This window comes from Musca domestica, unplaced genomic scaffold, assembly GCF_030504385.1.
Source record: "Musca domestica strain aabys unplaced genomic scaffold, Musca_domestica.polishedcontigs.V.1.1 117, whole genome shotgun sequence".
Taxonomy (NCBI): domain Eukaryota; kingdom Metazoa; phylum Arthropoda; class Insecta; order Diptera; family Muscidae; genus Musca; species Musca domestica.
Genome location: NW_026712147.1, coordinates 65369 through 90458, shown reverse-complemented (window position 1 = coordinate 90458; position 25090 = coordinate 65369). Strand labels below are relative to the sequence as shown.

The following is a 25090-nucleotide window of genomic DNA, read 5'->3' as shown; positions in this document are numbered from 1 at the left end:
GCCTCCTTTGCCATTAGATTTGTCAATAAAAGCACACAGAAGAAAAGAACACAACCTTTTTTTCATACAATAACAAAATTAATAACGTGGACGTGAATTCTAATTCGTATATATATATATATTAAAAGCTCAACGTCAAGAATGAGTGCTTAGGGCAATAATAATGTGTTCGAGTGAAAAAATAATGTTTATAGTATTGGTTTATAGCCGGCTTTGAAGGTGAGAAAATTGGATTGTTTCGTCGAAGAAAAAGTAAGGCCAAGGAGAACAAGAAAATATAATATCGAAAGCTGTGAAAGAATGTGGAGAGCAAATTAAATACTTTTAGAAATGAAGAGATTAAAAAATAGATAGATTTTCAGCTGGGTTTCGTAAAAATTAATGTTTCTTTGAAGACTGTTTAGTTATGCAATTTTGATTAGATTTGAGCTCTATCAATTGTTAGAGCTCTATCAATGATAGAATAGTTTTTTTTTTAAATTACATTCAAAATGTATGTACTTTTAGTGAAAATTGTGTTCATACTGTTAATTTAACACTTTCCCAAACAAATTCAAAATATCGCTTTATACTTCATTTTTCTAGGGAAGGGTCAAAGGCAGATTTATTCTTGAGCAAATTTCATTGTGAGTCTCTGAACAAAAGAAATTTGTATATTCAATACTAGTAAGTGCCAGGTACTTCGTCATCGAAAAGTCCACCTTAAAATTTTAGGTTCGTTCCAGCAATGTTCAATATTCAAAATTAAAACTTCATAATTCGTACTAAATGTTTAAATTTTCAAAGAAGAAAATCGTTAATTTTAAAGAATACCGAGGAGGATATTAGTAAAACACAATAGACCCACATCCAAGTTTTGTGTTCAAAAAAAATTTAACGTCTCAATATCAAATTTGAGATTTTAGCTTTATTCATTATCTAAATATCAAGTTTTACTTTCGCATGATTTTACTACTCATTCGCAAAACCGTTCCATAGCTCAGCCCTAGGTACCAAGAGTTATCGCAATATAAAATATTACGGGTTCTTTTCGTACTAATATAATAGTACTTTTCGTATAAATATAGAACGCATTTCCGAACTACTTTCAAATTTCAAACATAAGTAATCTAAAATCAAATTTCAGAATGGTATGTGTATCCTTTTAACCAAGACCAAATAAAGTTTTGGTAGAATTGTAGTATATTTTTTCGAAAACACATTGAGATCATAAAACCAAATTTCAGATTTCAAGCATAATACCAAATTTAGTCCAATTTAGTCATTTTCGATTAATTATGGTTCACATTTCCAAAACAACCTCCTAAATAGAGACATCATTATCAAATATCGGGATTCCAGCTCAATGCTTTCACCTAATACCTAATTTAGTACCACTAAGCACTTTTCGAACAATTTTAGTACACAATTCCAAATCAACCTCCATATCTTATCCACAGACAATAACAGTGACACCCATAACAAATTACCTATAACACCTATAACAATCTTAACTCCAAACTCCAACAAAAACCTCAATATAAATTTTGAGGATTTCAGTCCTATTCCTCCTACCAATACTACATTTTTGTACCATTTAGTACTTTACGTACAAATATAGAACGCATTTCCAAACCATTGCTAAATATCAAACACAAATACCATTAATAATTTAAATATCATATATCAGAAATCTATCTCCATCCCTTCAACCAAGGCCAACTATAGTACACATTACCGAAATCACTTCCATATGTCCAGGCCCTAATACTATATTTCGGATTAAAAGCACTATCTGCACACCCAATATCAAATTGTACCAAATTTAGTTGAATTTAGTTATTTTCGTATAATTATGGTACACATTTCCAAAACCATCCCCATAGCTCAATTCCAAATACCAACAAAGATATAAAATTTCAAAATTTCGCTTCATCCGTTCACACTAAGCCAAACTGTTCCAAATTTAGTACACATTTTCACACATTTAGTACGATTCTCAAAAACCTGACCCCCGTGCAAAATGTCAAGATTCTAGCTTCTAGCTTCTATTCTCTACCAGTAAGTTATTTCATTACTCTATTACATATACAGGGTGAGATAAAAAACTGCAACAAAGTCAAACGCCATAATTTTTAAATTTTCTTTAAATTTAATTGAGTGAAAGCAAGAATAGAATAAGTTTAGATTTGTTCGAATTGGTCACCTGTGGCCTTCAAACGGCCAATGAAACCGTCACACGCTGCCCGAATGTTCCTCTGCCGTATTTTGGACCAATCCCGTCGAAACGCTTTTTTGAGGTGATCGACACTTTGATATTTTTACTGCCAACCTTGCTTTCCAAAATACTGCAGACACAATAGTCCAACGGATTGGTATTCGGAGATTTTGGTGGCCATTGTGCGCTGGAAATGATGCGAGGAACCTCATTTTGTAACCATTCTTGGGTGGCGCGTGCTGGAATGTCCAAGGTCTGCGGCCAAAATGTTTGCGTGCCCAAGGCTTTAATACACCCTCCAAAATATTTTCGCCATTTTGATGCCACGGTCGATTAATACGAGCGGAGAGCGACCATTGGCTGTTATGGCGGCCTACACTATCACCTTGGCCGGCGCTTGAGTTCTGGTGGCCAACCGAAGGTGCAAATTTTTAGCTGACCTGCTGGACAACAAATGTTTTCTCATCGGAGAAAACCAAATTCGGCAGTTCAGTACTTTCGGCCAAGCGAAGCAACTCTTTAGCTCATTTGAATTTTCTTTCTGTTGAGGTGAAAGTTCTTGCACTTTTTGGAATTTTAATGGCTTTACCGCGAGCTAATTTTTTTATCTTTGCCGAATGGAAAATTGCGATATGTTCAACTCACGAGCAATTTATCGGCCACTGCGATGCGTATTTCGATCAAGTCTCTTCTTTACTTTTCGAACCACTTCTGCTGATGTTGCTGTTGTCTTCCGTCCATTTCCTTGACGTCGGGCTACGCTCCAGTATCACGGTAACGAGCGATGGATGGTACGAGACTAAAAAGATTTATTCACATTTAAATGCTGGAGTGCTCTAACGATAGCCACTTGTGGTTTTCCAGCCAAATATAAAGAAATCCCACTATCGCGCTTGAATTCCACCACGAATAACTTTTTTCTGGGAAATTCTCACCAAAATGCTTTGTACTTAGAAATGACAGCAGTTTGAAGTTGGTTGCAGTTTTTCATCTCACCCTGTAGTATGCTTGTAGTGCATGTACAGTAAAAATTTCCAAAACTACCTTTTTATCACAAACCTACCACAAACCTATAGGGGTTCCTATACAAAATTTCAAAATTTCGCTTCATCCGTTCACCCTAAGCCAAACTGTTTCAAATTTAGTACCATTTTAAGTTTAGTACCAGAAGTTCGCATACTTAGTACATTTTTTCAAACCTCCTTCATATATCAAACTTACTTTCCAACCTTTTTGCTCAAAATTTTACTTTTTAGCTCCATCCGTTCACATAATAACAAAAAGTACCATTTTAGAAGTTTTGTTTCAGTTTAGAACTTTTCGTAAACTTGAAGTTCCTTCATTGGTGACTCTCCAAATTTCAGAATTCCAGCTCATTCCGCTTGTACAATACAAAGTATTCAATTTTTGGTACATTACTTTTCGTATTATTTTGGTACGAGTCTCCAAAAACCCAGCCCACGCGCCAAAACTGACCCCCTTGCAAAAATTCAAGATTCTAACTTTAGCCTTTACTAGGCGTTGATTCTCCACCAGAAAATTATTTCACTACTCTATTACATATAGAGATGTACAATACAAATATATTATAAATGTTTGTTTTTAAAACATTGTTTACTTTAAAAAAACTTAGCAATTTTTTCCAATCCGCTGCAAATTTCCTTATAATTTCACTGTACAATAGCCAGTCTGCATTGCGGAAAATTCCAAGAGGACTTGATAGTACTCCAAAGGAGTCTCGGTTTCTGGAAACTTTAAATTATAAAACATATTTTCGAGGTGTTTAAAATACCTTCTTAATGGCCTCTATAGATAGGAGATCTTCTACATATTTGGTTCCAATAAATCGAATCACTTATTCTGTTGATGCAATTTTCGAGGACAACAACAATTTTCTCACCTGTCAGATAATGTCGAGCTTTTAAACAATTAACATTATATATAATTATATATAGATATATTAATATAATTAGTTCATTAGTTGTAAAATTATAGTTTTTCTAGCTGTCCTAAAATCCAACATATCTTTTAGTGTAATTTTAGAAACATAATCAACAAAACTGTATCGAAAAAAAAATAAAAAACACAAAAAGCAAAAAAGAAGAACCCACCAAACAAAAAACGCCTTAAAATAAAAACGTTTTGTCTTTACGGTACGAATTTGTTTTAACAAGAAAATATCAACGTCATATTGTCATCGTTTTTAGAGATATTGCTAACACCGCCATCATCCACATCATCAGTGTCATCAACGTAGTTGTCATCATCTTCGTCCCTCCCCACTATCATCACACCATTAACACAACATATCCCCCTCGGTAGTACTCAATGGTGTTAGTTTCAAGGACTTGCATCGCAAAGTATCGGTGAAATTTTATACGCTCAACATCAAATTTTGTGCACAACTAATAAATATAGAACAGCTTTTGGTATTGTGCCACTGTTGCTGCTGCTATCAAATTACCATTTCCACGTTCCAAAGTACCGGCAGCCAGCGTTCAGGAGACAGGAGTCAACAGGGCGTGAAGGAATTCTACACGTTTCATCTATCATCTACAAAAACGACAAGAAATAACAACTGAAACAACAAATACATAATGTGAGTATCTATATACATACATAATATATAAACAATATTATATATAGGTGAATGTACATATAACGAACACACATTGGCAAGGATTCACATAGTTAAATAAAATATTTATAGGACTTCACCCCCGCCCATTAAACATTTTCCCAAGCAAATTTTCTGAGTCTGACTTCTATTTCGTCAGAACACACATAAACAAAAACCAGCAACATTTAATAATTTATTTAGAATTTCCGGGCAATTACATTAAGCATATTATCTTGACGTCTGCATTTAACATGTATTGGAATGGGATGTTAATGGATTCCATTAATGTTAAATAAATGTTCAAAATTGCCTTTAACAAAGAGAGTAAATATTTGAAATTAATAGGGAGGATTATGTCTAAAATAATTTTCTAGACTTTTTCTAGTCTTTTCCAAAAAGACGACATGTTTTTTATATTTTTCTAAAGTACATGGCTTTTTTTTAAATATTTTTCAAAAGGACGCTTGGAGTTATTGTCGTTGATTTTTTAAATATTTTCCAAAATAGCCATTGTGGACTTGATAAATATTTTCTCCGGCACTGTCACTGTCATAAATGATGTTATTATTATTTTTTTTTTAATAATATTTTCTAAAAAGATTATATTAGATTTTTAAAAATATTTTTTCAAAATGGCATCATGGAATTTTTTTAAAACAGGTCTGCGGATTTTTCGATGTTTGTTACAACATTACTTTCATAGATTTATTAATATTTCTAAATTAATTTCTGTGATTATTTTTTTTAATTGAATGTCGTGGAATTTTAAAAAATATTTAGCTAAAGCTTAATCGCGGAATTACTTACAATACCATATGTCCATGCTGTGGGGCATAGTATTATGTCTTTGTGCATTAGATTGTAACATACTGACGGAAATGAAATAGACCCATGGTTCCTTTATACGATCTTAATAAAATCACATCCTGAGTCGATTAATGCATGTTCGTCCGTCCACCGTTCCTCCATGTATTATTGTAAATAAAGTACAGGTCCCATTTATTGTCTGATTGAGATGAAATTCTACCCGCAAATCATTTGTTTGCCTCAAGGAAAAATATAATAAGTTTAGATTTGTTCGAATTGGCCATCTTTGGTACGAATTATGGCATTCAAATGGTCAATGAAACCATCACACCCTGCCCGAATGTTGCTCTGCGGTATTTTGGCCCATTCCCGTCGAAGCGCTTGCTTGATGTGATCGACATTTTGGTATTTTTTAGTGTCAACCTTGCTTTGCAAAATACTCCAGACACAATAGTCCAACGGATTGGTATCTAGAGATTTTGGTGGCCATTGTGCGCTGGAAATAAAACGAGGAACCTCATTTCGTAACCATTCTTGGGTGACGCGTGCTGAGTGCGATGGTGCTGAGTCCTGTTGGAATGTCCAAGGTCTGCGGCCAAAATGTTTGCGTGCCCAAGGCTTGAATACACCCCCCAGAATATTTTCGCGAGAATATTCGGCATTTATTCTGATGCAACGGTCGATACGAGCGGAGGGCGACCCTCGGCTGTTATGGCGGACCACACCATCACCATGGCCGGCGCTTGAGTTCTGGTGGCCAATCGAGGGTGCACATTTTCACCCGACCTCTTTGGCAAGTAAACACGATCATTTTGTTTGTTTACAAACTGCTGGATAACGAATGTTTTTTTCACCGGAGAAAACCAAATTCTGTAGTTAACCATTTTCGGCCAAGCGAAGCAACTCTTTAGCTCTTTTGAGACTATTTTCTTTCTGTTGCGATGTAAGTTCTTGCACTTTTTGGAATTTGAATGGCTTTACACCGAACTCCTTTTTTAATATTAGCCATTTTTTGGCCACGGCGACGCGGGTTTCGATTAAGTCGTTTCTTTCCTTTTCGAACCATTTCTTCTGATGTTGTTGTTTTCTTCCGTCCACTTCCTTAATGTCGGCCTTCACTACCAGTATCACGGTAACGAGCGATGGTACGAGACACAAAAGATTTATTCACATTTAAATGCTGGAGTGCTCTAAGAATAGACACTTGTGGTTTTCCAGCCAAATATAAAGAAATCACACTATCACGCTTGAATTCCATCAGGAATAACTTTTTTTCTGGAAAATTCTCACCAAAATGCTTTTGTACGCTTGTAAACAATGTAATGAGCTGTCACTGGAATACTTTTAACATCTATCGGACGGGTGGCTTAGAAATAACGGCAGTCTAAAACTGGTTGCATTTTTTTCATCTCACCCTGTGCACATTTTTTAACTATTATACGTAATAGTAGTATTACTAAATTAGTTTAAAATATATTTTCTAAAGGACTATCAGTGTTTTAATTGTACGTATTTTAAATTCATGATTTTTTTTAAATGATTCCAAAATGTTTTTCCTACAGAATATCAGAATTTCAATCGCATTTTTTCCAAAAGGAAAACCAATTTTTTTTTTCAAAATTACTTATGTGGGTTTCTTAAAAATATTTTTGCAAAAATACTATCAGGAAATTAAATGAAGCTTATTTTTTAAATATTTACAAAGGGCTATAACAGTAGCAAAACAATATATTTTCTCGTATTCACATAAAATATATTTGTTTTCTTCAAATTTTGTCTAATTCAGCATCCAAAATGTAAAAACGATAATAAAATATGTATTTTCCATTTCTAAGGATTTATCATCCATAATCTTAAAATGGAATTTCCTAAGTATTTGCATACAATTCAATATCTGCGTAACCTGCTTCCTTTCTTTGTATGTTTGTCATAGTGAGCTTAGATGATTGTGGGCATGCCTTTGCAAGCGTAGACGTTTTAATAATAGAAATTTAATTCTAAGGAACTTTTGAGAATTATGTTCAAGTCCTTCTTTCATAGTTTGCCGACTAGACACACACACACATGGAAGGGAGAAGGTGAGCAAGTTTGAGCGGTGTTCAGACATTAGGACTTTGGTCGTGAAGTGGCACCTCAAGAAGTTTTTAAAGTTAACTTCAACTTCATCTAATTACACTTTGGGTGCAAAGACGTTTGGTCCTTTCGTGGAGTTCTTTTATGATGTGAAAGAATGTTCTTTTTTCCTTTATTACTTTTCTAAACGAGTGGTGATGTGAAAAACAAGCGTGGGGTGGTATGATCAGATTATAGAAAACATTTTAACGGTCTTCTGTCTATAGTAAAAGTTTGGAAGGGCGATGAGTTCTTAAAAATATGAATCCATTAAAGAACTGTGGGAAATATATGAGATGTCCTTTAACAATAACATTTAAGATTTTCCATTTAAATTAACATTTTTAGAGATTATTTTTTTAAATGTTATCATAGGTATAAACAGTTTGCTAGTATTTTGAAGGAAAACAAAAAAAAATCTATGCTTACAGCCCTAACTATTTTTGCGACTAAACTAAAAAAAACAAGTTTTAACTAAAAACAAGTTTCCATAGCCATAGCGCTAAAAGTCCTTAAAATCAGCTCTTAAAGACTCTAAAAATATTTCTGTAGATCTATGATTATAGAATCTTTAAAATGGATAAAGCATATAGTTCTTCAAAATAATTAAAAAAATACGATTTAAGTTTGGATAATTGTTCAAAAATAATTTTCCAATACAACACAAATGTAGTCTTCGGATTTTTTGGTAAATCTAATTGCGATAAATAATCTACAATTTACAAATCTACAATTTTAGCTTTGTTAGCCCTTAGGACAGAAATTTAAAAATATCTATTTTATAAGTTTAATATTAAAAAAAAAATAAATAACAAATGCACAACTATAGATTTTATAGAACTAAAAAATTTAAAAATAGTGTTTTCGCTCCGACAGTCTTTCAAATATTTTCAAAAAGTCCAGAAAAAGAAAACAAAAGACTATAAATATAAATTATAAAAATACACGATTTTATTTCCCAAAAATTCACGACTGCTAACGCAAAATCCATCAACAATATTAGCTAAAATTCCACGAGTTCAGCTCTGATAGTCCTTAAAAAACTATTGTTAAAATCCCCGATTATAGCTCTGATAGTCCCACAAACATATTTTTAAATAATCCATAAGTATAGCTAAAATATTCCTTCTAAGAATATATTTTTAAAATCCTATGCTTATGCCTGTTATAGTACGTCAAAAAATATGTTACTGAAATGGGTTGCCATTAAAGCTGTAAAAGTCCTTCAAAATATTTGTAAAACATACAGGGTGAGATGAAAAAACTGCAACCAACCTCAGACTGCTGTCATTTCTAAGCCACTCGTCTGACAGCTGTTAAAATTATTCCAGTGACAGCTCATTGTATAGTTTACAAGCGTACAAAAGCATTTTGGTGAGAATTTTCCAGAAAAAAGTTATTTGTGTGATTTCTTGATATTTGACGGAATACCACAATATCTATCGTTAGAGCACTCCAGCATTTAAATGTGAATAAATCTTTTGTTGCTCGTACCATCGCTCGTTACCGTGATACTGGTAGCGTAGCACGACGTCAAGGAAGTGGATGGAAGAAAACAACAACATTAGCAGAAATGGTTCGAAAAGTAAAGAAGCGACTTGATCGAAACCCGCGTCGCAATGGCCGAAAAATGACTTGTGAGCTGAACATATTGCAATATTCCATTCGACAAATATTGCAAAATGAGCTCGGGGTAAAGCCATTAAAATTCCAAAAAGTGCAAGAACTTACACCGCAACAGAAAGAAAATAGACTCAAAAGATCTAAAGAGATGTTTCGCTTGGCCGAAAGTGCTGAACTGCCGAATTTGGTTTTCTCCGATGAGAAAACATTCGTTGTTCAGCAGTTTGTAAACAAACAAAATGATAGTGTTTACATGCCAAAGAGGTCGGCTGAATATGTGCACCTTCGGTTGGCCACCAGAACTCAAGCGTCGGCCATGGTGATGGTGTGTCCGCCATAACAGCCTATGGTCGCCTTCCGCTCGTATTAATCGACGCGAAAATATTCTGGAGGGTATATTAAAGCCATGGGCACGCAAACATTTTGGCCGCAGACCTTGGACATTCCAACAGGACTCAGCACCTTCGCACTCAGCACGCGCCACCCAAGAATGGTTACAAAATGAGGTTCCTCGCTTCATTTCCAGCGCACAATGGACTATTGCATCTGGAGTATTTAGGAAAGCAAGGTTGGCAGTAAAAAATACCAAAGTGTCGATCACCTCAAGCTAGCGCTTCGCCGGGAATGGGCCAAAATACCGCATAGCAACATTTGTGCAGCGTGTGACGGTTTCATTGGCCGTTTGAAGGCCTAATTCCTGCCAAAAGGTGACCAATTCGAACAAATCTAAACTTATTCTAAAATTTGATGCTGTTTTCGACATGTTTGAATGAAATAAATTCAATAAAATTAAAAAAAACTTGGTGTTTGACTTCGTTGCAGTTTTTTTTTCTGTATACGCTTATAACTCAGATAATCCCTCAAAAACGATTACTGAATATTTGCAGCTGTTGTAATCTTACAAAAAATCTTTGATTACAGCTGTGATAACCCTTCGAAAAATATTTTTGAAAACTCAGTGGCTATTGTTATGATAGTCTATCAAAAACTGTTCCAAAAGTAGGTTAAAACTATTCTCTAAATGCTCCTCAATAAATTTTTAAATGTTCATATTCCATGAGAAATTATTTTTAGAAAACCCACAGTGACTCCGAAAAATATATTTAAAAAAAAAAAAAATAGACGAGTTCAGACGTGGTAGTCTTTACAAAATCATCGAGTATAGCTCTGATAGTGCTTTAAAACATATTTTAAAAAAATCCACGATTAGAGCGAAGTTTACAGCTGATAGTCATTCAAAATTAAATTTAAAAAAATGTAATTTCTGCAAAACTATTTTCAAAAAATAAATTTGTTTGTTTTTTTATGTAGCTTTAAAAATATAATTATTACTCTGGTAGTGTCTAGAAGAAAATTATTTAAAAATCACCGATTACAGCTGCAATAGTTCTTCAACATTCTTACGAAACTCCCTCGAAATATAATTTAAAAAATTCACAATAGTAAATCTCAAAGTCATAGTCAACTATATATTTAAAAAAATCACGGTCATAACTCCGATAGGGCTTCATAAAATATATTTCCAAAATATCTACGATTACAACTTAAAAAAAAAAAACAACAACACGAAACGAGATATTCCCTCATAAAATATTTTTAAAAAATCCCCATTTATAGCTGAGGTTGTCCTTTCAAAAATGTTTTTAAAAATTCACTATAGCAACGGTAAATGTCTTTAGAAAAATGATATGAAATCCCCCAATATATCTGTAATAATCCTTGAAAAGTATTATCCTTCATATAATATTGAAATTACCTAAGCCTCCAAAAGATCTTCCTCATATTGAAGACTGTCAAAAAGGCTTCGGCCTATAATATCCTTGCTTAAGTGCCCATCAAATATGTAGGTAATAGCAAACTGAAATCACTTTCATATCAAAACTGATTCTTATCGAAAGTATCACTGAAAAATATGTGTCCCAAAAATGAAATACGTGTTATTCATTTTCCCAAATAGAAATCCATTTATTTTCTCCCGAATGCATTAGAGAAATCCATTTACGCAACAATAAAAAGGGTGTTCCAATTTCGTCAAAGTCCTTACATTTTCGCTTCGATGCGATGAAACACATTACCCCCAAAAAGAAGAGCCGACTAAAATCTAAAAGCATTTTTTACAGCTTTTTTTTGTAAAAGGTAGCGGCATCATCAACAACAACAATAACAATAACAAATCAAGTCAAGAGGCATCCAAGCAAGAACACCTGACGTCACACAATGACACCGGCTCAAACAGCTTCTGCAGCAGCAACAGCAGTTACAACAACATAATACTTGGGCAGCCTGCTCAGCAGGCCCTTTTTTGTTGGCAACAACAATAACAATTTAAAAATTTGCATACGAACAGCATTTAGCGTTAAGAGCGGCAAAGCCAGCCGGCAACAAGCTTGCCAGTGCGCAACAAATCGCACATCCAGCATCATCAGCATTATTTGTCATCTTTGTTATTGTTGTTTCTGCTTTTTCCTCATCTGTGGCTCCTCCTGATTCTCTGTTGTATCCTTTTAAAAGAACAACAAGAGAGAATGTCACAACTGTGCTGCTGCTGCAAAATAGAAGTGAGCAACATGTAGAACGGCCATTGAACCGTATTCTCTAGTATTTGTGGTTCCTGTTGTTGTTGTTGCTGCTGGATGCAATGGTTTGTAATGTCGTGGTTTTGTGTGATGTAATTTAAGGATTCCATGGCATTTATTGTTTTCCACCCGCTGCCAGTTTCACCCGCTTCCAGTCCAGATTATTCTGGGTGTGCGGTTTGTTTAGTGGGCTATGAATGTTTGAATGGTTGGTGGTGTACAGAGGGTGCTTACATATATACTATAATATTGTCAAAATTATTCATGTTTGACAATATAATTATCTATGTTTGCGCAATGAATTATTCACATTGTTGGAAAAAATGGTCCACATTGGTGGACAAGATTATCCACGTTTGTGGATAATATTATTCCACTTGGATACAATTGTTTCATAGGTGGATATAATTTATCCACTTTGGTGGGGAAAAAATATCCCCGCTCGTAGATAAAATTGTTCACGTTTGCTCTGAATTTGTGGACGAAATTATCTATATTGGTGGATAAAATTATCCACTTTTGTCGATAAAATTATCCATGTTTGTCGATAAAATTATCCACGTTTGTGAACAAAATATTATCCATTCTGTCGAAAAAAGTATTCAAGTTTTCGGATAAAATATCTACATTTATTGATAAAATCTATAATTTAGTGAACATGATTATCCATGTTGATGTATAAAATATCTAGGCTCGTGGATAAAATTATTCACAATGTATGATAATTTTATCCATGTTCGTGGAAAAAATATTTACGTTGGTTGATAATATTATAATATTTCTGGATAAAATTATGCATATTGATAAATAAAACTACCCAAATTCGTGGAAATTATTGTTCACATTGGAGAACTAGGATATCTATGTTTGTGGATAAAATTATTCACCTTGGAGGATAATAATATCCACGTTCATGGAAAATATTATTCAAGTTTGTGGATAATATATCAACGTTGGTGGATTAAATTATCCGCGTTTGTAAATAAAATTATCCACAATTGTGGATAAAATCATTCAAGATTGTGCATAAAATTATGAATGATTTTGGATAACATTATCAATGACTGTCGATAAAATAATCCACGTTTATGGACCAAATTATCCATAATTGTCGAAAAAATCGTTCATGATTGTGGGTTCAATTATCCATTATTGGGGATAATGTTATCAATGATTGTGGATAAAATTATCGGTCTATGCGGATGAAATTATCAGCATTTGCGAATAAAAGTATCCACGTCTATGGACAAAACTATCATTGATTGTAGATAAAAAATTCACGTCTGTGGATAACATTATACGCTTATGTGAAGGCGATTGTTTTGCTTGAAGATAATATTATCCATATTTACAGGGTGAGATAAAACAAAACTGCAACAAAGTCAAACGCCATAATTTTTACATTTGTTTTAAATTTTATTGAATGAAAACAAAAAATGTCGGAAATTGCATCAAATTTTAGAATAAATTTAGATTTGTTTTAATTGGTCACCTTTGGCACGAATTATGGCCTTCAAACGGCCAATGAAACCGTCATACGCTGCCCAAATGTAGTTCTGCGGTATTTTGGCCCATTCAAATATTCCCACGGATTGGTATTCGGATATTTTGGTGGCCATTTTGCGCTGGAAATGAAGCTAGAAACGTCATTTAATAACCATTTTAGGATGGCGCGTGCTGAGTGCGATGGTGCTGAGTCCTGTTGGAATGTCCAAGGTCTGCGGCCAAAAAGTTTGCGTGCCCAAGGCTTTAATACACCCTCCAGAATATTTTCGCGATAATATTCGGCATTTATTTTGATACCACGGTCGATTAATACGAGCGGAGAGTGACCATTGGCTGTTATGGCGGCCCACACCATCACCATGGCCGGCGCTTGAGTTCTGGTGGCCAACCGAAGGTGCAAATTTTTAGCTGGCCTGCTGGACAACGAATGTTTTCTCATCGGAGAAAACCAAAGTTGGCAGTTCATCTCTTTCGGCAAATCGAAGCAATTCTTCAGCACTTTTGAGTCTATTTTCTTTCCGTTGCGGTGTAAGTTCTTGCACTTTTTGGAATTTCAATAGCTTTACCCCGAGCTCATTTTCAATATTTGCCGAATGGAATGTTGCGAAATGTTCAGCTGATGTTGCTGTTTTCTTCCGTCCACTTCCTTGACGTCGGGCTACGCTCCAGTATCACGGTAACGAGCGATGGTACGAGACACAAAAGATTTATTAACATTTAAATGCTGAAGTGCTCTAAGGTGGTTTTCCAGCCAAATATAAAGAAATCACACGCTTGAATTTCATCACGAATATCTTTTTTTCTGGAAAATTCTCACCAAAATGCTTTTGTACGCTTGTAAACAATATAATGAGCTGTCACTAGAAATATTTTAACAGCTATCGGACCAGTGGCTTAGAAATGACAGCTGTCTGAAGTTTATTGCAGTTTTTTTTATCTCGCCCTGTACATCTTTCGGCAAAACTGACGGATACTTTTTAACTTGTTTTTATTAAATTATCCATGTTCGTGACTATGATAAGATCATGTTTAAAACCTTCAGCTGATGCGAAATTGGCCAAGTTTGTATTGCGTCCAGTGAACTTTGACCAATATATTTTAATGGAATAACAGATTGCTATTCTTCCCAAAATTCGAATAGATTATGAGGCCATTTGTCACAACAGGTTTACAATTGGCAATTGTTGTAGAACATTTTTATATTCGTTCCGAGTCCTACTTCAATTGTTTGAATTCTCTTGTCCTGTTACTGAGCATTTATTCCCCTCTTTTTTGGGTGTCCCCAATTGTTGTATTGTTGTGAAGCAGTAAAGGAAACAAAATGTGGGTATTGTAATGCAGCACACTTTTCCGTAAATTGAACTGAAAAAAAAAAAACATCAGCAACAACAACATTAACGATATAACCCAGTAAAATCTCGAGGTTTTCCGGTGTTATCAAAGGAAGTTGGGAAATGGCACAGTCGACATGTTATTGTTGTTATTATTTTGTGGATTTGTTTTGTCATGATGCAGCTGCACAGCTCGTACCTTCAACTACATCTAAATGCAATTGTTGCCGCTCCATTCCTGTTGCAACTTTTCCACCGAGCCCATTTTATATTTCTAATAGTGTGTCGAGCATACCTACCAGAAAAACATTTCTATAAGGACGAACGGGAGTGCTGAAAAGTGCAACAACTCGCACATAGAAAAAATGCGCACAAAAAAATTGTGGGGAGCCAAGATACCATGTTTGCAACTTAAATGGAACAAATCACTAAACAAACATTCTCACTTTGTCAATTTTCCTAGAATGAAACATGTTCGCCCCCCGAGCAATAAAAGTTGTGTGTTTTTTTTTTCTTCCTTTGTCCGCTGACATTTAGATGATGGATTGTATCACATCTCGAAAAGGTTATGCGGAATGTTTGTAGATTTTCTTTTTGAAATATTGCTTCTTTGGTTGTTGGGTTGCTGTTTTCTTCAAAGGGAGTTGGTTTTTTTGTTGCTGTTTTCTTTCCTTTGTGAATATCCTAAGGAAAAATAAATGTCGAAAGGTTTTCTTAAATTCCTTTTTTTTAATTTTCTTACAGTTGAAACCATTATGTGGGGTTTAATCAAATGCTTATTAAGTGTGAAGCAAAGGAAACATAAGAGATTAAAATGTATGGCTCTTTTGTGTTATCTATGTTTGGTAAACGGTATTCAGATTTTTTTAAGGATTATTAGAGGAATAATCCGACACTTCCAACATTTTTCAAAGGGCAATCAGGATTTAAGTCTATACATTCCTATGAATAAATATCCATCGTGGAATTTTTATATATATTTTTTTAATTTTTTAAAACATTTTCCTGGACTTTTTAGATGTAATTTTTAACACGCGAACAATATATTTTCGGAGATTTTTTTAAAAACAATTTTTGAAGTACTGCCCGAGTTGTAATATCCTGGATTTTTTAAAAACCTTTTTCAAAGGTCTGTCAATGCTAAGACCGTGGATTTTTTTGAATGATTATAGGATCTATAACCGTGGTTTTATAACAAAAATTGTTTGAAAGACTTGCAGAGAGTTTTTAGAACTATTTTTTGAGAGACTTCCAGATCTATAATAGTTGATTTTTTTAAAATATATTTGAAATATTTCCGGAGCTAAAATCATGGATTTATATTTTATGAGGGGAGACCAGTGAAATTTTTTTAAGAGTTCAGGGTAATAATTCAGGATTTTTTGTAGGACGGTATTAGCCATAATTGTGTAATTTTTTAAGGAACTCGTGGTGTTTAAGGATATATATTTTGGAGGACAATCCGAATTAAAATCGTAGATTTTTTAATATCTATCTGAGCTTCACTGTTAGCTTTTGAAGGGCTATCAGAGCTATAATCGTGGACTTTTTATACCCTCCACTATTCTATGGAGGGTATAATGGCTTTGTCGTTCCCTTTGTAAATATTCATAATAGACCCTACAAAGTATATATATTCTGGATAAGCGTAAAATTCTAAGACATTTTAAGTTCCTAAATGGGCCATGTGGTTCCACGTTTTCGTATAGCCCCTTATAACTGTACCTCCCGATATTCGATACATTCATGTTTTTAGCGACATTATTTAAAGGAATTATTTTAAATTTTATATTTGAAGTTCGTAATGAGTACTACAGCCTATGACAAACATTTTTGTATGCAGGTCCACGTCTTCGTATAGCCCCCATATAACGGTGGCTCCCGATGTTCGGTATTTTGATTATTTTAGCGACATTATCCACCGGAATTGTTTCAAATTTGGTATTTGAAGTTCGTAATGGGTACTACAGCGCGTGACAGAAAAAGTCTGTGCAGGTCCACGTTTTGGTATAGCCCCAATATAATGGTACCTCCCGATATTCGGGAAAGGTCCCCGTTTTGGTATAGCCCCAAAGTATTAATGGTACCTCCCGATAATCGGCAACATTATTCGCCGGAATTGTTTCAAATTTGGTATTTGATAGTGGTAGTTTTCGGATTTTTTTTTTGAGAATTTTCCGTTTGTAACATCCCTAAATATTCGTCGTAGACCCCAGAAAGTATATAAATTCATAATCACCATAAAATTCTAAGTCGAATTAACGTCGATGTAGTTCGTAATGGGTTCTAGCTCCGGTGGTAGAACATTGAATATATACGTCCACGTTTTCCTATAGCACACGTATAACGATAGCCACCGATATTCGGTAATTTTGTAATCCTAGTCACATTTACCCACGAAATTGTTTCAAAGTTGGTATTTAAGAAGTTTTGGTCGATGACAATCCTCGTAGTATTATATGTAAATATATATGTATATATTATGTATAAAAGTCAACAATTTTACATTTACTACAACATTTCACACAAAATTGGGTGAAAACAGTTTTAGCTGTTTTTTGAAGGTGGTTAGGAAACCCGAAACAAACTTCAATATCAAATACAGACAATTCCGTTGAAAATGCGCCGAAAGTCATCGAAATGCTTAAAATGAGGAAATTGACAAACATATAAAGGGAGTAATGAAAAAACTCCAAACAACTGCAGATTGCTGTAATTTCTAAGCCACTATTGTTTACAAGCGTAGAAAAGCATTTTGGTGAGAATTTTTCAAAAAAAAAAAATGAAATGTTATGGATGGAATTTAAGCGCGATAGTGTAATTTCTTTATATTTGGCTGGAAACCCACAAGTGACTATCGTTAGAGCACCCCTGCATTTAAATGTGAATAAATCTTTTGTGTCTAGTACCATCGCTTGTTACCGTGATACTGGTAGCGTAGCCCGATGACTTCCTTGATGTCGGGCGTCGGACGGAACAAAACAGCAACATCAGCAGAAATGGTTCGAAAAGTAAAGAAGCGACTTGATCGAAACATGCGTCGCAGTGGCCGAAAAATGGCTCGTTAGCTGAACATATCGCAATATTGCATTCGGCAAATATTGAAAAATGAGCTCGGGGTAAAGCCATTGAAATTCCAAAAACCAAAACTTTTAATACCCTCCACCATTACGAAGGAATTTGAAAATTTTCATAAGAATTTCCGAAAACTACCAATTAAATGGAAACCGTTATATGAGAAATATATGAGGACGGGGACCTGCATACGATTGCTATAAGTTATAATACCCATAAAGATACGAAGTTTGAAACGATTCCGGTGAATAATGTCGCTGAAATCATCAAAATACCGACTATCGGGAAGTACCGTTATATGGGGGCTATACGAATACAAAAATGTTTGTCATAGACTGTAGTACCCATTACTAACTTCAAATAAGAAATTTTAAATAATTCCGGTAAATAATGTCTCAAAAATCATGAAAATACCGAATATCGGGAGTTACCGTTATATGGGGGCTATACGAAGATCTGGACCTGCATACAACAATTTTTGCCATAGGTTGTAGTACCCATTAGGATCTGACAGTAAGAAATTTGAAGAGATTCCGGTGAATAATGTTGCTGAAATCAACAAAATACCGAATATCGCGAGGTACCGTTATATGGGGGCTATACGAAGACTTGGACCCGCATACAAAAATTTTTGCCATAGGCTGTAGTACCAATTAGGAACTTCAAATACGAAATTTGTAATAATTCCGGCAAATAATGTGGCTAAAATCATGAAAATACCGAAAATATGGAGGTAACGCTTTGTGGGGGCTATATGAAAACGTGGACCGACATGGTCCATTTACGAACTTAACCTGCCTACTGGTAAACTATGCAAGTATGCAAAATTTTAGCCTTCTATTCAATTCCTTCGAAAGATAGCGTGATTATAACAGACGGACAGACAGACCAACATCGCTAGATCGTCTTAGAATTTTACGCTGATCCAGAATATTTACACTTTGTAGGGTCTATTATGAATATTTCGAGGAGTCACAAACGGAATGATAAAGTTAATATCCCCATATAGAATGGTGTAGGGTATAAAAGAGCTAAAGAGTTGCTTTGCTTCGCCGAAAGTGGTGAACTGCCGAATATTTCGCTCTCCGCTTATAGTTATCGACCGAAATATTCTGGAGGGTGTATTAAAGCCTTGCACACGCAAACATTTTGGCCACAGACCTTGGAAATTCCAACAGGACTCAGTACCATCGCACTCAGCACGCGCCACCCAAGAATGGTTACAAAATGAGGTTCCTCGCTTCATTTCCAGCGCACAATGGCTACCAAAATCTACGGACACCAATCCGTTGGACTATTGTGTCTGGAGTTTTTTGGAAAGCAAGGTTGGCACTAAAAAATACCAAAGTGTCGATCTCCTGAAGCATGCGCTTCGCCGGGAATAGACCAAAATACCGGAAAGCAAGGTTGGCACTAAAAAATACCAAAGTGTCGATCACCTCAAGCATGCGCTTCGCCGGGAACGGGCCAAAATACCGCAGAACAACATTCGTCACACGTTGACGGTTTCATTGGCCGTTTGAAGGCCATAATTCGTGCCAAAGCTGATCAATCCAAACAAATCTAAACTTATTCTAAAATTTGAAGCTATTTCCGCCATTTTTTGCTTTCATTCAATAAAATTTAAAAAAATGTAAAAATTATGGTCTTTGACTTTGTTGGAGTTTTTTTTTGTCTCACCCTGTATATATATATATATATATATATATATATATATATATATATATATATATATATATTCTTTTTTTGGTCTAAAATTATTTTTTCGATGAATTACCAATGGAATGACTCCATACTACGCATGATAAAGGGTATCGAATGAGTGACACTCAACGACATGTGAATCATACGCCACATTGATTTCCATTATCTATATTTGTTCACGTTATTTTCTGTATGTATGGGCAAGCACTTGCCGCATGTTCTCTAGTTAATATTCAAATTAGTATTATTGCTTGAAGTTTAATTGCCTTTTCAAATCACCACAAAATATACGAAACTTTTGTAGCGTTAAACTAAGTTATCAAAGAAAATGATTGCGGCGCTGTAGTAAATGCAAATTTTTAATATTGCGTAAAAATTTGAAATTTATTGCCAAAGAAGTGAAGTCGTAACAAAGACACTTTTATATGGATTTCCTTTCGTTTCTACGCCAAAACTTTTCATTCTTTCCTTAACAACAAAAGTTTTCCGTCTTTGATGGATGATTCCAAGTTTATTCTGTTCTACTTTATCCAATTAAAAGGACATTTTTATTACTTCCGTCCACAATTATCCAGGGTCATTTGTTTGTGGATTTTTCGTTTTTTTTTTTCTTTCGTTTTATATTTTCTGTGGCAATTTTATTCCGAGCCGCCGAAGCTTGTGAATGTTTGGGGCCACTGTAAATTAAAATTGTTATATTATGTAAATGCTAGTGTTTGTGTAGTGTTGTTCACCTATACAATTGTAAGGTTAAGTTTGGTTAGGTATGCATTTGTAAGAGTACCTTGCAGTGCTAAAAAAATAAAGAAAAAACAAATCGTATCCTTGATACCAAAAATATGAATTACCTCATTTATCCGGGGGCCACAAATAAATAGCAAGCATAAAAAAATAAGGAAAATGTAAAAGCGTCACAATTTGGTGGCAAAAAATTATCCTCGACTTTTTTGGCAGACATACTGCTGTTGGGGGTACATAAATATTTAAAGAGGCGGAATTAAGTGATATGCCAATGAGGACTTCTTTAGTAGACCACATAGGTTCCACATTAATATTCTTTGCTACATTGAGAACTTTTTATTAGTCCCCGATCGATGGAAGTCTCCACTTATATCTGTCGGAGTTCTCGTTCAACTCTTTCGAATATATATTTTAATCAATATGGCCTGCAATTCGATACCCCTCCTAAATATGGCTCTAATTGCCAGTCGATGCCTTTCTCTCCAATTGTCCGTAGTTTTCAATGCATGGGCATCTTCTCTAAAACCAAACAGCAATACCTCCTCGTAACAGCCAAGCAAACGGATATCCTTCATCGAAACCTTTTGTTTTTATTTTTTGTTTAAAGAAAACATACAAGATAATGTAGAGTTGTTTTTCTCCTCTCGCCTTCATTATTCCCTAGCAGTGGTTCAATGACTACTGGGGCCACTTTAGACAAATGCCACCGCAATATTTTGTTATTTGCCATAAGGGCTTCGAATACGTTTTTTTCTGTTTTTATTTTAAGAGGTATAAACGAATGTAGCTGGAAGAACAATAGGTATGTCAGATCCCTTTCCACTGCTAACCGGATTCGCTGATGCATGTTAATGCATCGAAGCTATTTTAGCGAAAGGATGTTCACTTGAGAGCTATAAATGGATGATTTTCAGAGGGAATGTAGCAGGGAGTTTTCCTTTAGGAATATTTTTGCAAAGAAGAGAAATAATTGCAGAATTAAAAAAAAAATATTTTCCAAAAGTATTTCACAAAGGGCGTCTACATAGACGCCATAAAGGGCTTCAACAAAGACGCCATAAATAGTGTCAACATAGACGTCATGAATGACGTCATCATAGACATCATGAATGGCGTCTTCATAGACGTCTGAATGACGTCATCATAGACATCATGAATGGCGTCTTCAGAGACGTCATGAATGGCGTCCTCAGAGACGTCATGAATGGCTTCTTCAGAGACGTCATGAATGGCGTCTTCAGAGACGTCATGAATGGCGTCTTCAGAGACGTCATGAATGGCGTCTTCATAGACGTCATGAATGGCGTCTTCATAGACGTCATGAATTGCGTCTTCACAGGTGTCATGAATGGCGTATTCATAGACGTCATGATTAGCGTCTTCATAGACGTCATGAATGGCGTCTTCATAGACGTCATGAATGGCGTCCTCATAGACGTCATGAATGGCGTCTTCATAGACGTCATGATAGGCGTCTTCATAGACGTCATGAATGGCGTCTTCATAGACGTCATGAATGGCGTCTTCATAGACGTCATGAATGGCGTCTTCGTAGACGTCATGAATGGCGTCTTCATAGACGTCGTGAAGGACGTCTTCGTAGATGTCATGTATGGCGTCTTCATAAATGGCGTCTTCATAGACGTCGTGAATGGCGTCTTCATAGACGTCGTGAATGGCGTCTTCAGAGATGTCATGAATGGCGTCTTCATAGACGTCGTGAAGGACGTCTTCATAGACGTCATGAATGGCGTCTTCATAGACGTCGTGAAGGACGTCTTCATAGACGTCATGAATGGCGTCTTCATAGACGACATTAAGGGCGCCTTCATAGATGTCATGTATGTCGTCTTCAGAAATGGCGTCTTCATAGACGTCATGAATGGCGTCTTCATAGACGACATAAAGGGCGCCTTCATATACGTCTTTAAGTGCGATCTAAATGCAAAATATATTTTCAGTTCCACAAAACGTGTGGCTCATTATATTGCCATATTAGACCTTTAGTTATTCTCTTCAAATTATATTTTAATAATTATTCTCATTTCTTTTGTTCCTTTCTCTTTCAGATCTTGGACCAATTTTTACACCTTTTAACACAAGAATAAGGAAACAACAACAATTTATACTTGAATATATATCATTTACACCCCCCTTAGCTGTTAGTTGAAATAGACTAGAAGTTTACACTAAAATCCTTAGATTAGAGCAACAAATCACTATTCTATACCAAAAAAAAAAAAAACAACAAAAATTGCGGAATATTTTACTATCCCGAATTACACACACAAAACTCCCACATACATCATTAGGAAACCCCTTAAGTAGTAAGTTTTCCAAAGAGTAGAGCTTAGCTGGAATCCGGACTTTTAATCAACCACATAAGTAATACCCAGAAAACACCTACAATTGCAGTAAATCACAGCTATTTAAGGATCGCTTCCTCTCTGCGCTCCCGGGTTGACATCCTATTGGGAAATAAAACCAAACAGAAGCAGTAAAAGATATAAACAACTACAGGAGTTTGTAGCGGTGGTCATTCTCTACCGCAACACACACACATATCTACATCTATCCTCCTCTCCGGTGTTTTTTAAGTTACAACCAGAAAAATTGGTTTCAAAATTGGTCAAATGTTATGTTGCGGTTTTTGTTGTGGCAACATGTCAAAGCGAGACTACAAAGTTGCCACAATGGATGGCATAGAACTGGAGCCCTTGGGCGGCGAGAAAATGGATAAGGACAAGGAAAAGGATAATGAGAAACAGACGAATGGTGTTACATTTGGTAAGTACCGAAACCATGAAAATTTGCTCCACCAGTAGTTTTATTGTCACTGAAGAGAGAAAAAAAGGAAATAAAAATGTTATTTCCAAAGGATATAACAAGGATAATTGTGTTGATGACACATTTATAAGGTACACATTTGTATGTGTGGGAAAACTAATTTTGGGTATGTGTTTTTTGGAGGGGATTTACTCGACAACAGCCTTTTATTGTCTAACTCACTCCCAAGAGCTACTGCTGTTATTGTTGCTGCGGCTGCTGTCGCTGGTGCTTTGTGACAAGCAACCCTTAAATGTTTTATTCATTCCATAATTAAGTTAAGAACCCTTAAGTGGTTTTGTATACGTTTGCCATTCATACTTTTCCTTTCATCACCGGGAAGAATTATGCCAGCCAAGCAGTCAGCTAGTCAGCCAGGCCGCATCCCAACTCTACCACCTTCCATGCAATCATTCATTACAAACGTCGTCGACATCTTAACGTCCTCCACATCGTTGTCGTCATCATAATAATCCTCATCATTGTCATCGCCATTGACTTCAACTTACTGTCTGTCATTTACACACGACCATATGTACGTTGGAACGTCGTGTTAATGGTTTAATGAAAAAATTCTGGAAAATCCTTCGTGTATTACACTCGAATAATGATTTTATTAAGAGGAATAAATCGGGGAGTCAAATAAACTGGAATGTGGATTTAGAAGAATATTTTTCCTCTGACATCTTGGCCTAAGATTATTGATTTATGAACTTTAAACTTACCTTTTACCATAAATATTTACCTTTTTGAACATTTCTTGAAGGACCACAGATTAAAACAGATTATACCGGTGGAAATTTTTCATGGATTTTTTTTTGAAATTATTGTAAGATTTACAAATGAAATTATTGTAAGATCTACAAATTGAATTTGTAGGATAATGTTTGAGTTATTTTTTTATTTTTAAAGAAAATTTGCTTAAAAATATTTTTAAGAATTTTTTTTTAAACTATTTAAAGATTTTAAAATAATACATATTATTTTGCCAAGATCCAAAGCTTAATTTAAGAGGATTTGGATCATCGACGACAAAGAGTTCAAGCTATAAACATGGATTTTAGAATTATTTTTGCAAAAGTTACGTAGAAAATAGAAAATAATATTTCAAAAACTACCAAGGATTTAAAAATGACTTAAAAATGTTTTTTCCAAAATCATAGAAGTTAAAAATATAATAATTATAAAAGAATATAAAGGTGGGTTTTAAATTTCTTTCTCTAAACATTAAACTCTGGTTTTAAGAATCACAGAGGCTATAAACTTGGATTTAAGATATCAATAACTACAAAGAATAAAAACTACAGAGGCTCTAACGTGGATTTAAAAAATTGACTAATAGCAAAGGCTATAAAAGTGGATTTTAAAAATATTGTTTTTCAGAAATCACAAATTCTGTAAATAAATGGGGGTTAAACAAATATATATCAAAAAGGAACAAGGAAATAAACGTGAGTTTAGGCATTTTGTCAAAAAAACCAAAGAGGCTATAAACGCGTAATATTTAATATAAATTAAAAAAAAAATGCAACAAAGTCAAACACCATAATTTTTACATTTTTTTTAATTTTATTGAATGAAAGCAAAGAATATCGGAAATAGCTGCCCGAATGTTGCTCTGCGGTTTTTTGGACCATTCCCTGTGAATCACTTGCTTGAGGTGATCGACACTTTGGTATTTTTTCGTGCCAACCTTACTTTCCAAAATACTCCAGACACAATAGTCCAACGAATTGGTATCCGGAGATTTTTGTGGTCATTATGCGCTGGAAATGAAGCGAGGAACCTTATTTTGTAACCATTTATGGGTGGCGCGTGTGAGTGCGATGGTGCTGAGTCCTGTTGGAATGTTTAAGGTCTGCGGCCAAAATGTTTGCTTGCCCATGGCTTAAATACACCCTTCAGAATATTTTCGCGATAATATTCGTCATTTATTCTGATGCCACGGTCGATTTATATGAGCGGAGAGCGA

The 25090-nt window shown here is 34.9% G+C and overlaps 1 long non-coding RNA gene across 1 annotated transcript in view; it reads left to right on the top strand.

Moving 5' to 3' along the window:
- Positions 1-4319: 4319 nt before the first annotated feature.
- LOC131807194 (uncharacterized) overlaps positions 4320-25090 on the top strand; it is an 84912-nt gene continuing 64141 nt past the window's right edge. Inside the window, exons 1-2 of the long non-coding RNA XR_009344314.1 lie at positions 4320-4796; positions 22362-23079. This is a non-coding gene — a long non-coding RNA (uncharacterized LOC131807194). The remainder of the gene's footprint in view (positions 4797-22361; positions 23080-25090) is intronic.